The sequence below is a fragment of the Trematomus bernacchii genome, unplaced genomic scaffold (assembly GCF_902827165.1).
Source record: "Trematomus bernacchii unplaced genomic scaffold, fTreBer1.1, whole genome shotgun sequence".
Classification (NCBI taxonomy): domain Eukaryota; kingdom Metazoa; phylum Chordata; class Actinopteri; order Perciformes; family Nototheniidae; genus Trematomus; species Trematomus bernacchii.
The window spans coordinates 285545-298672 of record NW_022987966.1 but is presented as its reverse complement, the minus strand read 5'-3'; positions in this window follow the sequence as shown (position 1 = coordinate 298672).

The window sequence follows — 13128 nt, the reverse complement described above, 5'->3', positions numbered from 1 at the left end:
AATCATACATTTCCATGGGGCATTTATTGATGACCATCTATCCCCCCCGCCTAAAGATCCCCTACAGCCTACACCCTCTAAAATGAGCTTCTGTTTGAGATATTGGGGGGGGGGGGGTAAAGGAGGCTTCAGGATCAATACATACACCACACACTGTGATCAATACGATCCTGCTTATCATTTCAACTCTAACATATTCTATACTGGAGCCTTTAAATCTACCAGAGCAGAGCCCTTACCCCCCGGTAAATATATCTAGGATGTTTTTAAACTGTTAGACCTCCCTCTTGATATGACGGGGAGAGTAGAGCTCTGTAAACACTCCTCCATGTTTCTTTCTAACGTGGGAACTGAGCTGAGGGCAAACATAAGTAAAATGTCCCAAACCGAAGAGAACAGAATGTTATTTATTTCACTGGGAGGCTGCCCAGATCCTCCCCTCCCCCCCACCTCACTGTCTTTTCTTCCCTCTCTCTTCATCGGGGGGGTCTGCCCTGCTCTGCCTCGGTCTGTATCAAAACATGTGCTGAGCGGACAAAAACAGGCTTTAATTTCTCTTTCATTCGCGAAAACACACACGCACGCACACACACGAACATACAAACACTGAGGGTGGGTGGAGTTGCAATCACATCAGATTACAAACAGAGAGCAGACAGGAGTGTAAACGTATAAGAACTCAAAGAGGAAAAAATACAAGCTGTACAACAGCAAATATGAACAAAAAGAACAAGAATATATTGATTATTAAATAGAATATGATGCGAAACCAGCATTGTAGCACTGACATAATATAGTTTGATATGTTTAATCATGGAATCAAAAGATAATACAAAGAATAGTATGGAAATATAACAAATCGAGGCCCCAAAAAAAGACAGATTGACCTTAGTAAAGTGAAGTTTGATATTGAAAAACTTCTGCCGCTACAAACTTCTATTCTTTGTATACACGACAATGGCCACCTTTCATTTCGACAGTTTTATAGTTTAGATACTCCTCTGAATATAGGCCACACCACAAATAGACATATAACATGTCATGTGTGCATTCTGAGGCCTGTCATGCCTGCAGCATATCTTGATACCTCAATTCAAAGGTATGTGATGACAGGAGATAAACCCACATTAAAGTCAAGCAAAGCCATTTCTAAAATCACAGTTCACAGGAGCCTCGCGGCATTTCAGAATTGTATAACCCTGGCTTTGTCACATTATAAAAGGTTTTCACATGATCCAATATACTTTGTTTTAATGGTGGCCTCACTGCAACTGGGTTTAGTTAATCATTTCATAACTTTAGACAATAATATAGAATTAAGAGGGGTGTTAGTAGTTCTGCACTGTACTACAGTATACTTACTATTACTGCACTGTAATTCACGACTAATAGTTATTCTACTACAGTTGTAAACACTTCATTACCACTACTCCTACAGCTACTACTGTTGCTGCTACTTCTGGTACTATGACCTGAGATAAGTGAGGAGCTTTTTTCATTTCATTAACTGAGGGTCGGACCAATGAAGGATCACAACATCCATCTGTGATGTCATCGACCACTGAGACCAACATGATTTAAAAGAGGTGAGGAGAGCGATGAATCTGTACAGAGGTGCAGCGAGAGCTCAAAGAGAGCAAATGCCTGAATATTTATTATTAAATCAATTTTGAAGTAGCCCTGCCCTCCTTAACAACGGTAGTATCCATCACCATGTTTCACATCGTCATACGTTCAGTAGACGTGGCCCTCAAAATTAACAGTGTCTAGTAAGAAATGAGAAACCTGCTAATATGACATGTTTAAATTAACTTTTTGGTACCTTTTGTCCGTTTAGGATTCAAATAAATTAGTAAATAGAACAAAATGTTGAAAATCATAATATCATCATATCGTGACTTAAATACAAAATATGGTGATCATACTGTATAGTTTGGTGATTCCTATACTACCAACAACAACTTGTTCCCAGAATGCACAATATTCTCTCTCTCTCTCTCTCTCTCTCTCTCTCTCTCTCTCTCTCTCTCTCTCTCTCTCTCTCTCTCTCCTCTCTCTCTCTCTCTCTCTCTCTCAGCAATCAGGGAGGAGCTACAGAGAACAGTGTACAGTGAGCACTGATTCTTGGCCACCATTTCTTATTGTACGATCTGAATGTGTGTGTGTGTGTGTGTTCCGGGCATTTGAAGCCTGATCTTGCTCTGAATGTGCTGTTGAGGTCTCCATATTAGGTTGATTACTTAAAACGATTATATCAATTATATTCTTGTATAACCCAAAATGAAAATGCTTCATATTTTATGATTTTCTATATTTACAGTATAAACAAAACACAAGTGGTTTGTTAAATTGAGTGTGTAAGGCAGGGCTATTCAATGAAAATGATCCAAAGCAAGGGGCCGGGAAAAAGATGGCTTGAAATATGAGCAATCATATTAAGAGCTTCAGATACAGTTAATACTACAACAGCATAGTGGAGTGCATATATTGTGTTTAATTCAATCAAACAACATAGCCCCAAGGCCTTTATAGATCTAAATGGCAAGTTCAGAACTCAGTAGGCCTACATGTGAAGCTAATTTAACCATCAACATCATTTAATTTGATTTCATTTAGGTGAAATGAGCCCTGGTGTAAGGCCTATTATGGTTTATGGGTGTCACTGATAAGAGAGGAGAGACAGTTTCTTCCCTCTTCCCTCACAGCAGTACACAGGGAGGGGGGCCCCTGACTTTTTGGAGAAATACTAAGGCCCCAAAAAGGTGTTTGTGCCATAGCCATAGAATATGTCTGGTCATGTCCAGTCCTGCACACTAGAGGCCATGCCCAGTTTCCACAAATATGGGTATGGAGGAGGTGTCTTTAGGTTTTTCTGTCCTGTTTCGAGCATAAGAACACTAGCAGAGAGGGAGCTAACTCGAGAGAGGGGGGGGGGGGGGTTCCCCTGGTATGCTCTCTCCTGGTAAAGCTCTCTCCCCGGAGAGCTGGGTTTTTGCCTCGGTAAGGTTCTCTCAAACTTGGTAAATATCGCTTGAATTTCTTTGTTGAATGCGGAATGAATTGATGTGTGTTGAAAGTTTAGCACCCTGCCACCTGTGAGGAAAGGTCCTCCGAATTCATGCGGGACTAGATGTGTATATGAATTGATTTGTTGAATGAAAGTTTGAATGTGCTTTTTATTATCACCGGTCATTTATGAGGAGATGCCTCTAAATTCTGTCGGACGATTTTAAATGTCACAACTGAATTGGGCAGTTGAAGTTACAATTTAGTGTAATAAATGTAAAACTGTGAATTGAGGTTTCATATTAGAACATGACCACAGCATGATATGTTTTGTAGGATTGTCATGTTGTAACGAGAGAAGGTAGAAACCCTGCATAAGTGTGGACCAATTTTTCTTCAAATAAACTGATCCCACCTTTTGGAATGGGACAACTTAAAAGACATCTGCGCTCTCCTCTCCTGCTTAAAAAGGTAAGATTGCACACTGCCACATTCACACTTAGGTAGGGCCACACCTCATTACTGATATCAAAATCCTACGGGATCGCTTAAACAGATTTAGCGGGTCGTCTGAATTGAAACAGCAGTTAATTTAACCGGGTTCTCCAGTTAATAGAGGTGAGATCTTGCTGACGTTGGTGGATCTGAGCCAAGCAGTAAACTTACATAGACTCAATAACTTCTGTTAGGTCAATTAGTAGGTCTGGGTAATTTGCCGGAATAAATTATCAGGCCACCCGACTCCAAGAGTGCGCTGGAGAACAAAATGTGGTTACTGAAGTTACCTAGCTGTTTGTTAAAGAACAAGTCCTGCTAAAGTGGATACAGAGGAAAAACACACCCACACTGCAGGCCAAAATACAAACACAGACACACACAAACCTGTCTGAAGATGAGCTGATCAGATTTTGGGAACTTTATGATGTCATAACGATTTTTTGGCTTGTGTAACCATCACCAACCAAGGTAACCCCCCCCCCCTTATCACCTGAATCTCCTCCTAGAGCACCATTGAGTTCTTTTTAACAAAATATCTCTGAGGCAGTGTTTCCGCCAGACCAGGGCTGAGAGGGCGTCCACGTTGTATCACGTGACTTGAATTTTGAATTGAGCCGTCCCTTATAGATAATATATCTTTACGTTAGTGATGGGAATTACGGCTCTTTTTAGTGAGCCGGATCATTTGGCTCAGCTTACTAAGAAGAAGAGCCGGCTCTTTTTACCACAGTTTACCACGGAGCCTCAGTTTCGCCACTGCGAGGCTCCGGCGCTCGCAGTTCACGCACGTGCTCCACCGCTCATCGCGTCCAAATCGCACATGTTCCGTGTTGTCCTGTGGCAGGCCCCGTGGGTCCAAGATACGAAAAGCTGAAAAGAGGCCGATGTCGGGGAAACGATCTTCAATACTCCGAAAATAATCCCACCAGGCTCCTTTGCCCCTCCAACAGAGGGATGTCCTTGTCCTTTTTCCTTTTCGTCATTTCAGGCGATAAAAACTATTTTTTTTTTGTACAACTGATCATACCTATAATGATTGTAGCTCAGCAGTAAGAACCACAAACAAACCACAGTGCCTGTTTATAAACGTGTCACGTGTCATTTCAGTACAACGAATAAAAAACATATTATACCACACCAGAGTGAAAGGTAGAGTCCTGCATTTAAAACATTACCACAAAAGTTCAAGTACTTCTGTGCAGAATGGCCAATTTTAAAATAATATTTAATATATTATTAACTAAGTATTGATGCATTAACGTGTTCACTACACTGCTGCAGCTGATAGAAGTGGGGATACATGCAACTGCTTTATGTAATACAAAGTATTGTAGTATGTAAAAAAAGAAAAGTATAACGTAGCACAAAATGTTAAGTAAAAGCAGAATACCTTAAAGTTGTAATTAAGTATAATTATTAGGTACATTTAGTCAGTGGTGTAAAGAAACTAAGTACATTTACTCAAGTACTGTACTTTAAGTACAATTTTGAGGTTGATCTTGCTCTTTACTTGAGTATTTAAAATGGTTGCTACTTTGTACTTTTACTCCATGTATTTAATACCTTTAGTTACTTCACAGATGTGGATAAATGATGTGAAATATAACCAAGTAAAGTAAATTCTTAGAGGTCCATTTCAGAATAATATATATGATATGTTTTATAATGATTGATCATGAAAGTGTTCTCAAAGCTGGTAAAGGTGCAGCTAGTTTGAATGACTTTGTATACTGCAGGGTAGCTTGTGAATTTACTCCAGGTGGAACTAAAGTCTGATTTAACACTTGATTATATTTCACATCATTCATCGACATCTGTAAAGTAACTAAAGGTATTAAATACATGTAGTGGAGTAAAAGTACACCTTTTACCTCTGAATTGTAGAGGAGTAGAAGAACAAAGTAGCAAAACATTGAAATACTTAAATAAAGTACAAGTATCTCAAAATTGTACCCAAGTATAGTACTTGAGTTTATGAACTTAGTTACTTTACACCACTGGCTATACAGATAGAAAGACTAAGCCTTGAACAGAGGCATGAAAATACATTTTCAAAATGCTCAACAGTGCTGCCAAAATTATAAACTGACTGCTACACAATTAAAATAAATGCTTTTATAAATTTCTATTAGATGTGACTCTTTGGCGTTTCTGTTATTATTAACTGCTTTAGTTGTTCTGACTGCTAAAATCCTCTGTTATTCCTCATTTTAAAGCCGATATTCCGTGGGGTCGGGGGGCTCGGATCCTTGTCACCTTTTTCATACCTGATGAGTTTGCATCCCTGATATATATATATATATATATATATATATATATATATATATATATATATATATGTATATAGCCTGTGTGTTGTATATTTATACACACAAAGGAACAACCTTTGTTGTCAAAAAACAAATCACAAGTTGTATTGTAGTGTTTATTTTAGTGTTGTTTTATGCTTATCCACATTTTGATTTCAGAGCAGAGGACAGGAGAATGCTGGGCACAACATAAAGCTCAACAGTGAAGCTGGCAATGCTGAACAAAGCCATCTAGTTATAATATTTATTCAGCTGAAAAAGTCAAAGCTCTACGAAAATGTAATTAAAAATATATTGCACATGGTTGGTATTCAACAACAAGGGGTGTTATAGTCTGTGTTGTAGTGTGTGATATTGGTATAAATGGAAACATTTTACACCTTTCCTTCAAGTACTATATATAGTTACTTGTGGGGTACTTAACATGAATAATCACAGTTACTATCCTTTTACTCCATCACATTTCAAAGAGAAATAGGCTATTGTTATTTTAACTCCACCACAGTCATCCCTCATCAGCTTTACTTTTTAGATAAAGATTTAAATCAAAATTGATCATAACTCAAAATACATATATTTTTGTATATTACCAAGTGGTTTCATGTACAACCCACAAAAGTATCATGCTAAATGAAGCTCTGTTGCTTGGATATCACTAGATCCTGTTATCAGTGTAATATAAAAGTACATAACGATTTATGGTCACATTAGCATAATTACTAGCTAGCCCCTAGCTGCTAACTGCCGCGGCCGCCTCGTTAATATCATCATAACAATCCAGTACCATGCTGTCATGAACGCGCGGTGCTTACGTGTACAAATTGACGTGCTTGATGTGAACGAGCAATTTGGTCTATGCATGCTCTATGAGCGCACATACGGGTACTTCTCAGGCATGACGGGTAATCTGTGACGTTTCGCTCTCTCAAAAGTTGGGCCATTTTATCTTCATGCGCCAATGAGCAGCTCTCATAGGAATGAATGAGGCCCCGCCTCCCACGCTGTATCCAGTTCTTATTATACATCCATGAGTGGAACAGGCTAGCAGGTGTGCGTCATATGAGAGGCCCCGCCTAACATTTTCCGCCACAGATTTGGGGAAATTGACCCGTGCGCAAAGCATTGTGGGGATTTTAAGACCGCGGAGTCTACACATGTGCAGCCTCGAAATTTCTCGCGACGAAGTATCCCAGGCTCGGTAGAATTCCAAGCATGCTGGACATTGCAGCAGCTTTGAGAAACGGGGTGTTTCTCAATGTCGAGTAAAGCTGCTCCAGAGCCACTATTTCAAGTATACTACGTCATCGAGGGGCACCGAAGGACTGTTTAAATGCCCAGCATTTGGCGCCACTCGATGACGTAGTATACTTGAAATAGTGGCTCTGCAGCAGCTTTACTCGACATTGAGAAACGGCCAGTGTACATGTATGTTTTGGTCATTGGACTTTCTTTTCACAAATGGATATTCAAAAACAAAAAACGACTGGATATTTAATTTTCGTTTTAAAATTGAAAAACCAAAATTGAAATACAAGGCGTTTTTCTTTATCATGGTCAAAAAGGGATTCACTCAACTTAAAAAAACGGGATGATTTTCATTTTCTATTTCTCAAAACAAAAAATAAAATCACTAGAAAACAGAAACAAAAAAACTACTGTTTTTTCATATTCTGCTAACGGAAGTTACCTTACAAAATAAGAGCGCAGATGAGGTCAGAATCCGCAACCCTGGGTGTTTCTCAATCGCGAGTACGCTTGCTTGGTAGCACATGTCTGCCGAGCATCTTGCTTCAGAAGCGAGTCAAGAATACTTCCTGACATTTGGAAAACAAAGAGTGGAACAGGCTAGCAAGTGTGCAGGTGTTTTTTGGGAAATTGGTCCGTGCGCAAAGCATTGTGGGGATTTTAAGACCGCGGAGTCTACTCATGTGCAGCCTCGATATTTCTCCAAACGGAGTACGCCGGGCTCGGTAGATTTCCAAGTATGCTGGAGATTGGAACAGTATTTCGGCGGCACTCGATGACGTAGTATGCTTGAAATAGTGGCTCTGAAGCAGCTTTACTCGCGATTGAGAAACACCCACTGTCTCCTAAAAATTACGTTCCCACAGAACTAAACTGCATTCTCAATTACGTTTAGCTAGAAACTTATTTTCTCCCACGTTACGTTTGTTATGAACGTATCTCAAATACGTTTATTTTCTACATATCTTCTAGAAACATATTTTCTCCCACGTTACGTTTGTTATGAACGTATCTTAAATATGGTTATTTTCTACATATCTTTGCCATTTATTGTCTTGCTTATAATAATGATAATAGTCATTTATAAATATCATTTTAGAGCACACATTTGAAATCGATATATATATATCGATATATGGTTAAATTAAAATCAGTAGGCGAGGGTGTAATTTCAACACAGTCTCAAAGGCAATGTGAGCATCCATTCCCATTGGATAACGGAGGATTTTACACCCGGAAGTAAGTATTCTCTTTACTGTCGATTGATTTTACAGTGATATCTGCACTACTCATCAACTCAAAAACACCAGATTATCTTTGTTAATTACACAACATTGATTGGTTTAAATTGTGTACAATACTTTTGTATTTTTCCCCTTCGATTCGGAGAAAGACATTTTTTTTCTGAGTTTAGGATGGCAGAAGACACTACACTACCCAGAATCCTCAGCTATCGTTTGGGACTACATGTGCTTTGCTTGACAAACCCCGTGATTAGTCTTTAAGCTCTGTGATTGGATGTTGGAGTGGCAATGCGTGAAGTTTACACCAAGCTTCAAACAGCAGTTTGAAATGGAATGAAACCCATCGACGCACACTATACAAAACAGGAATCGAACGTGTCCTACCCCCCCCCCCCCCCCCCAGAGGCTCCTCCAACAGTGCAACACAATAAAACAGATACACAGAAAAAATAGTGCAAGTAAATACAAAAAGAAAAATAGTAAAATAGTAAAAAGTGAAATAGTCTATATACAAGTGATTGGAATATGATATATTAGACAAATAATTTCTAAGTAGCAGCCAGATGAATGTTATGGATGTTGTTTCTAAGTTCAGGTGTTTAATAGTCTTATGGCCTGTGGGATGAAACTGTCCCTGAGTCTGGTGGTTTTAGTCCTGATGCTGCGGTACCGCCTGCCAGACGGCAGCAGACAGAACAGTTTGTGGCTGGGGTGATGGGGGTCTTTTATAATCCTGAGGGCTTTCTTTAAGGTTAACCTGGTATTTTTACTCCACTACATTTATTTTAGTTACTTTGCAGATTCTGATTAATGATGTGAAATATAAACAACCCTTAAATCAGACTTTAGTTACACCTGAGTAAAATTCAGGGAAGGTGATTGTCAAGTGCCAACAATCAGGAGAGATATTTGATAGTTGGTGCTTGAGAAGACTAAACATTTATCTGCAGATCCCTATAAAGTATATTCATTACTCTTTATTCTCTACTAATAGTTAATTAAAAACTGTATATAATGGCTATTTTGCACATCCCTTTCAAGATTTCATAATTTTCTAAGGTTTATTGACATATCATTTACACAACTACGGTGTAGTTATGCAATGATGAAAAACTTGGGTTGCCGGTTCCTCAACAGTGCATTACAAGACATCTATCAATATGTGCATACCTCCACCATTAAACTGTCAAATTCTGCACATTTTTTATACTATCTACATACATAAGAGTATAATTAATGTATATAATATCAGTTAAAATAAGTGCTTCAACATAGTTAACATTGCAGGAAAGCAATATATTAGACGTTAAGTACTTTGTCAGGCTTAATATTTATCTGTAAATACCCCCAAAGCTGTTTTCTTATTTAAAAGAAGACCTTAACCTAAAGCATTCTTTAATGTGTTAATAAAGGTTAATTAGTTTGTCTGTTTTGCACATCCTCATATTAATATCTTTATACATCCGGCACTAAACTGTTTTATTGTAGAGATCACTTACAGTATCTTCTTGATTTTTTATATTCTATATTTCTATCATTGACCTTCTACTTTCACCCTATGAAAGTATGTACTCTTAATATTTTTTCATCAAATAACATTATTCAACAAAAATAATTCAATAACGTGCTTTAACCACTAGGTGGTGCACACAAGGTACACACAGCATACTAATAATAACTTTGTATTATTAGTGTAGGACACTTATGTATGTATAACATCTGAAGATGTGTAGTTTTATTCATGTTTTTACATAATTTTACAGGATATTGCTATACTATTTCTCATGTTTTACTTCTACACATAATGATTTGTAAAACATCACAGACAGAAAGGTATATCCGTCATTTAATGGTAAGCTATTGAAATTCTGAATCCATAGATGTGTCTCCCATCACCCAAATCCCCTGACTATTCTCTCAACTCAGTATTTACATTCTTATATTCAAAGAAAATCAGTAATATCTTTAAAAACTTTAAAAGTCCTTTTCTATCAGCTGTGCACCATTATGGTGTAAATATAACCTATCTACCAATTGGATCAAATATAAAAGTCAGCCGAATTACTATTGATACTGCAAGGAGACGTATTTTGTGAAAATAAATGTAAGATATTGTTTAATTGTTGATATATTTATGATCCACGTCACGTATTCAGTTTCGGCGGCACTTCTTCCTGTTTGTCCAGAAGTCTTCTCATCAGGGCTCTATAAATACAGAACTACGGCAGATGTGTAATATTTAATGCAGCCGAACCGTGTATTACAATGCCGTTATGTGATGACCTCCAAAGAGAAAAGCAAGAACACTCGGAATAAAGTATTATTTTATTTTTAAATGTTTTCGGATTTCACATCGCATAAACACCATCTCTCAACGTGCATTGCGGCTAAAACATCCAATCAGTGAGCTGAGGATCTTTCCTACATCTGTTTCCGGTATTGTTCCTGTAATGAGAGTTCACATTTATGCTACATTGAAGGGTGGAATTGACTACACATCTTCAGAAACATAATTTGCTTCAGATATACTGTAACTCATAGCAATATTGTAACCATTAAGAAAAGCCAACTGCATTAAAAACCCAGTTAACAAACACTAGGTAAAGTATTTTTCCTTCAGTAATGAAGATGTAATTCCAATGTAGACACACCTGGGGTCGCTGTTCAGTCTGTTACGCTGAGCCATGCATTGTCTGGAACGTAAAAGGGACGAAGAAGACAAAGTGAAGTGACGTACTTCCGGTTCCACATGAAAACATTCCCAGTGCAAAAACAAATGGCTAAATAAAAAGATAAAACACTGGCATGTAATTTACTTTAGAATAAATAGAATGGTTTTGAATAATAGATGAGAGTAAAATCTACGTCACTTTACAGCCCCACCCACTTTTAGGGAAACCAACGCTGTCATTTGAACGGCGATCAAGCCTGAAGCCACAGAGCTCTTCTGTTACTGTCCTTTCTTACAGAAACACGTAACTCTGGATTGGTTTTAATGTTTGAGGTGCAATAAACGACACAGCAGCTTTTCGGCATGTTAAAACTATTATTTTCTGCCTTGCTCATGAGAGTAACAGCTGGCGAAATTACAGCCTCGCCTACTGATTTTAATTTAACCATATATCGAGCCCGATCGTCGATTTCAAATGTGTGCTCTAAAATGATATTTATAAATGACTATTATCATTATTATAAGCAAGACAATAAATGGCAAAGATATGTAGAAAATAACCGTATTTAAGATACGTTCATAACAAACGTAACGTGGGAGAAAATATGTTTCTAGAAGATATGTAGAAAATAAACGTATTTGAGATACGTTCAAAACAAACGTAACGTGGGAGAAAATAAGTTTCTAGCTAAACGTAATTGAGAATGCAGTTTAGTTCTGTGGGAACGTAATGTTTAGGAGACAGGGTTGGAATCCGTGTATCTACCGTCCAATTGTTTTTCTTTATTAAACAAGTAAACGGAAGAGCGTCTGAGAGAGCCCCGTTTAAGAGAGCTGTGAAGTCAGCGGCCCGTCTTTGGTTGCGTTTCCACTTGGCCTAGTACCGGCTAGCGGGTCCTAATTCACAGTTTTTCTGGCCCCATAAAATCATGGTTCTAGGGCCAGGAACAACCAGGCTGAGTCGGGCTGAGTATGCTAAACTAGAGAGAGAATCGCTGGCAAGTGGGCTACAACTACAACAAGATGAACATATTTGACCGTGATTTAATTGTAATACACGTTTCAAAATGATGCCGAAGTAACAACATACTGATACCGGTTAGTAAAAACCATGAATTAATGCTTTGACAAGTCTGCAGACAGACGGCAGGCGAAAAACCTTTTAAAATGTGTGTTTTCTAAATGGAGATTGGCTAAGCTAACGCAATATATGCTCCGACCGTCCACACTCACAACAACGGCCTATACAGACATAAATAAACCAGCGACTGTACTCGCCATGACACAGGCAGTCTGTGGTTTGTACTTGTTTAACTTTTGTCTAGTTTCTGAACAGATATGTGGAGCTGTAAGCTCTGAGTGCTAACAGCTAACGGCTGATGTTGGTTTTCTGGGTTTCTCATTGAAGATGACGTCACGGCTCCGCCTACACTGCGTTACTATAGATCAGGGGTCGGCAACCCCTGGCACGCGTGCCACCATTTGCACGCGGCACCGTAACCAGTGGCACACTAGGAATAAGTGGAATAAGTGTGCAAAATATTTACATTTTATTTTCGGATCCTGAACGAGACCGCCGCCAGAGCGCGTCTCCCCGTTACCTGCAGAAGGAAGCCATGCACGCAATGCAGCCCCGCTCTCTTTAACTCCAGGCGACTTTCTGCCGCTTTCCTCCGTAATGCAGTGCTGATAGTTTCACCACAGAGGAAAGCACTTCACAAATTGCAGTACCCATAAGGAGCTGTAAAAATGCCGCAGTTTTTGCGTGGCGATCGATATCGGCCGATACTCACTCTCTGCCGATCGATCGGTGCTCTCTAAAAATGCCGATCGCGAGACGTAAAATACATGACACTTTTCTCTGTGTGCGGCAAAACAAGCTCGCCAAAATGGCTTCACCAGTCTGGCAGTATTTTAAGGTGTCCGAAAATGACAATAAAATAGCGGTGCAACGTGTGTGAAGCAGAAATCCTGCAGCTCCACCCGCTGTGACGGACCGGTGAGCGGAGCAACACACACAAGAGTTAGACCTAACACACTTAGCTATTTGATCTACCCAGTGGCGTCGCCTGGGGTAGGCATCCGGGGCTTTAGCCCCGGATGTTTTTTCTTTAGCCCCGGACAAATTCTCCCTCAATATAATACATTAACCGTA